This window comes from Oreochromis aureus, unplaced genomic scaffold (assembly GCF_013358895.1).
Source record: "Oreochromis aureus strain Israel breed Guangdong unplaced genomic scaffold, ZZ_aureus HiC_scaffold_52, whole genome shotgun sequence".
NCBI classification, from domain to species: Eukaryota; Metazoa; Chordata; class Actinopteri; order Cichliformes; family Cichlidae; genus Oreochromis; species Oreochromis aureus.
Genome location: NW_024108950.1, coordinates 10,178 through 15,268, shown reverse-complemented (window position 1 = coordinate 15,268; position 5,091 = coordinate 10,178). Strand labels below are relative to the sequence as shown.

Below are 5,091 nucleotides of genomic sequence, written 5' to 3'. Positions count from 1 at the left end.
TATGATTACAACCAATACGTATTAGAATAAAAGAAATAAATGTGCAATGAACATGTCAGGAGTCACTGTTAAAAAGTCTCATGACAGTGGGGTTAAAGGACCCCCTGAACCTCTTGAGTCCTGCAGAGCACTGAGGTGAGCCTCTGCAGCTCCTACTGTCCTGTGAGGATGATTAGGCGATCACCAAAGCCAGCTCCTTGGTGTTGGTGTTCAGAAGAATACTGTTCTTATTACTGCAGTCAGTTAAATAAATCTATCATAATACAGTACATTATAGCAAAATGACCTTATGTTTATTTATGTCTTTTAACCATTATTTCAAATTCAAAGAATCCTGTTTGAAACATTTATTAAACTTATAGAATTAAATTTCTGCTTGTTGTTTTTTGTTGCAAAAAAAAATCTAGTATAACAATATTTAAATTTACATATATTTTTCACGTTTTCAATGCCAATTTTGTGTAATGGCAAAGTTTCCCACTACCCGTGAATGCCTCTTTTTTTTTACGTCTCTGGCTGACTCCTGAATCTCCGCCCACTCTCTGCTCGATCCCTGCCGGTAAGCCTGCTTCTCTGTCTCTGTTCTCTGAAATTAAATGTGTATAAACTGTTTGAGTGATTTACCGAGTTGTTGTTAGTGACTTATAAAGCCAGTCGAAGTATAAGTCATGTTAAAATAACACAATGGCTGCTTTTTTAGTGAAACGTTGTAATTTTAGTATTTAAAAGGAGTGTTTGGTATGCTAGCCCTAGCAACCTAAGCGCTAACGCCTAGCCTAGCTCCTATAGGCCCAGTGTGAAATTAATATGGTTCATTTGATTGTTTAATACAGTTATTGTGTTGTATTTGGTTCATTCGGTTTGTTAGTGTTTCTGAGTCTGTTAGGGAAGCTGAAGTTAGTTCTCCTCTTCACAAATCAGTCAGTTAAAACGGCCTCATTCTTTAGGTTATAAGGTAATGAGCCACCATTTTAGAGTCACTGATTAGCTGCTGAAGCAGCAGGGTCGGCAACTTCAGAGGAGCCATTTTACCGCCTTTGACTGAAGACCGGGAGAAAAAGAGTCACGTGCCTGTGCCGGTTTGTGTTGTGGGCTAATTAACAGAAAGGAGAGAGAGAGTGAGGATAAAACACATAATACAAGAATAATAACATCTCTTAACAAGAAGAAGTTTTTTAATGAATTAATTTTCGTTTTTTAGTTAAATTCTAAGAACTGTTTAACAAACACTTGTTTGTGCAGGTTGTTTTTTTTTTAAATAAAACCTAGTCCTGCAGCTCAGTTTAACTTCTCACTTTGTGAAAAATTAATGAAATATAAAAAAGGCCACCTTCAAATAAATAAAATGCTGCAGTGCACCATTAATATTATTAATATGATATGTAGATATTTCAAACAACAGCATATTAAATGATACTGTGTGCAGGTGATAATATTTTTAGGAAGCAGAATTTGAATGCAGACCAACTCAAATGTTGAAGCCTACAAATATATCATCCAAGCTTTCATTTATGATTGTTCATGCTTTGAAATTGTGATGTCAGAATTTGATAACGTGTGCAGTGCTAGGTGTAGCAAATCATTGCTTATTAAATCTACTGTGTTATCTAATAGCACCAAACTAAGCTATCACATAACTGAGAAAGTTGTGTGGCTTATTACAAATGGATGAAACCACATATTACCTTAATGAAGACAGTAATCTTTAATAAGGTGTAGAAAAAAAGAGGTGAGTTGTTTGTTGCTGTGGTAAACAAAGAAGTGTACTGAATCTTTTGGACTACACAGAGTGATGTAGTATTGACTGTGATGCTGATTTGAGTTGTCTCATTCTGTGTTTTTGTGCTTTGTCTTTTGTTACACAGAGTGAACGAGATCTTTGGTTTTGCCTTTGCTGGTAAGTAAACAGTGATTGTAACTGAAGCAGTATGAACCTGGCATTGCGTAGCACATTTGACGACTTACATACAGTAGTTTGACTTTTTGTGATATGTTTCCATTTACTGATGGGCAAAAACACAGGATTTGTGACCTGTAGCAGCAAAGCCCCCACACAGGGCCTCTGACTGTCCCTGAAAATGTCCCTGAAGTTTAGTAGCCCATTTATGTATGATTTAAATTTCTTATGGCTTATCAAATCCAAACATAGCTAAATGTCAGATGTCTTTATACAGTTGTTCATTTTGTACTTATGTTTGTGGATTTAAGTAGCAGACAAAACAATGAAAGTGTTTTAGGGGAGTGAGTATAAGTGGTTCCTCAAACACTTAAGAGCTGCACAGGTATTGATTTATATTGTCTCTCAAATTCTGCTAATGTATTACATTTAAAGTCAGAACATTGTAGAAGTATTTTGCCTGACATGGTATAAGTAATAGCTTTAACAGTTAAGCAATAATAAAAACGAAAAGAACCAGAGGTGTGAGTGGACATTGTTAGGTACATTACAGCCAATGTGTCAAATTAGTTTATTACTTATTTAGTGAATATAATATGTTTTAAAATTAAGTAGAAATGTTGCCAAAAAGGGACATTGCAACATACATAAATATTCCTTGAACAGATACGATGAAATGACTTTGTAGTGTAATATTTTAAGACATTTAATTTTAATCACAAAACATTCTGCACCTCTGTTATTGTAACATGTCAATATTTACATGTATTTTAGGATTTGCATATTCATATCAGACTAACCAAAACATGAGGTTTTCTGTTGCTTCTGATTTCAAGAATTACTTTGTATTTAATGTTTTTAACCTGAAAGGACATTAAAAGTTTTGGTTTTTCACACTTTATTAGCACTGACCTGTTGTAGAAAATGTTGGAGCCACAAGGCTTCTGTGTAGGAAATATTTGGTGTATCCTGCACTTGTGCCAACAAATATTGGTGCCTGTTCTTTGCATTTCTGTAGTAATAATGCTTTTATTACACATGCTATAGCCATGTGAGACCCTGCAGTTCAATTATCTCCTCTTTAGACTACAGTAAACTTAAAAAAGCTTAAAGTAATTGAGGATTTTACTAGTTAATTTGTGTCACAGTAAATTGGATTGTGTGTGAAGAGGCTCTACAGTCTGAATCATCAAACAGTGATCTGATGAATTGTTTCCTTTCTCTAGACTGCTGATCTGATCGTCTCAAGTCTGGTAAGTAAAGGTTTTTCTGAGGTGCAGTGCTGGGAAATGTTTCTCATTATAGGAGATTCAGTGTAGTGCTGTGAGTCAGCACAGCTATTGGTGATCATCAAAAGTCATCAAATCCTAGAAAAGTCTGTGTAAACATTTCCAGACCTACAGAGGTCAGTAGGTTATTGTAGCAGCGCATATTTTTTCACATTAGAGCAGCTCATGAACAGCAGTTTAGGTACAATTAGGTCTTCAAGTAGGGCCTTGTGGATTTCTAAAGCTTCTTTCCCTTCATTAAATTAAGTGACTGTCTGAAAACTGCTCTTTGAATTAGTCTTTTAATTAAAGATTTTGTTGATGACTGGAAAAAATCTAAAGCACAGATATAGCACTCATTTCTGTATTTTATGATTAAATGATCTATAAAGAAATTATCATCATACTACATTTTTAATTAGGCCTTTAAATCGGCCATTATAAGTACGTCCTAGATTTAGTGGAGTGCTTATGGCTGTGTATTAAACATACCCCAAATGTGACTGAAATATGTAGAAACTGCTTTGTAGGAACCATCCATCTCCAAATTTCTCATTTTGCCTAAAGTCATACTGAGTAAAGTATTGTTTACTTTTATGTTAACGGATCTCAAATCCCTGTTTCTGTGTGCCCAGATATTATGATGTACTGTTGTCCCAGGTAAGTACACACAGAAACAGGGATTTTAGAATATTGGTGATTAAGGAACATGTGATGTGGCATAAATTTTAAGCAGGTGGCCTGAAACTGTCTGCTCTAACCTGTGTGTGGGTTTTGTTGGACCATATGATATTTACAGTAGGTTATTGTAGCAGCACATCTTGGTGTAAGTTTATAGACACTGTTTGTTTGTTTTTATTGTGTTAATAGAATGTAAAACTTTCTTTAGAATAGTTCCACCACCATTTTTGAGCATTTTCAGTCAGTCCAATAATGTACTGTGGAACTCTTCAATATGTAAAGCCCTGTACGTACTGTATTTTTCGGATTATAAGGCGTATGCAGCTAACCAAATATTCAGATAACTCAAACTATTCAACTCATTCACAGTAACTCTCAACATTTTTCAGTGGTAACACATAACAATACATCTTTTTCTGTTCAGTCCTCTTCCACAATCTATCAAATTCTTCATGGATTGATCGGTTTTGAAATCTGCTTCATACGCATGTCTCTAAACAGATGCCAGGTCCTCATACACACACCATAACATTATGTTTAAGGACAATACGAATTACTCCGCGAGGCTCCTGACTACTGTAGCTGTAATGGCTCCAACAATCCATCAAGCGCTGCAGCTTTAAAGCTTTCCAAAGTCATACTAAAACATTTTGACAGGTGTTTGAGCGCCGTGTAGCACATAAAATTGGGTTGAGGTCACTAAGCACAGCCAGAATTAATACATAATATAAACTGTTGATTTTTGAGAAAACTAAAGGCTTTTAAAATTGTGACTTATAGTCCGAAAAATACTGGAAAGCCATGTTTATTGAAATATGCCTAATTCCAGTCCCTTTTTGTCTTACAGGTGACCTGCTGCAGAAAACCCTCTCCCTCTATCGTTGACAAGCAATTAACAAGCAATTTCAGTCTGTCCTATCACTCTCCCTCTCCCTGCTCCATCTTTTTGACAAGCCATTCTATCTTCTATCATTTCTCCGCCATGAGCTCTATCTAATTTGACAAGCTTGAACCTGAGTTGACAAGAAATCTAAGTTTGACAAGAAATCAAGTTTTAAAGTTTGACAAGAAACCAAGTTTTTGGAATTGAAGTTACCAGAACTTCGTCGATCTGTTTTCAGAATTCTGAGAGATCTCCGCTCTCACTGCTCCATCTTTCCTGTCGTTAAACTCTCTCACATCCAGTCATTTTGCTGGAAATTATAAGTAAAAGTTGAATATACAGTAGTAGAATTACAGTACAGT

General features: G+C 35.5%; 1 long non-coding RNA gene across 1 annotated transcript; it reads left to right on the top strand.

Annotated features, from left to right (window-relative positions):
* The first annotated feature begins 1,706 nt into the window (after positions 1–1,706).
* Positions 1,707–4,858, top strand: LOC120437093. Its single transcript, XR_005610824.1, has 3 exons — positions 1,707–1,897; positions 3,124–3,150; positions 4,694–4,858. It is a non-coding gene; the product is annotated as an uncharacterized LOC120437093 (long non-coding RNA).
* The last annotated feature ends 233 nt before the right edge of the window (positions 4,859–5,091 follow it).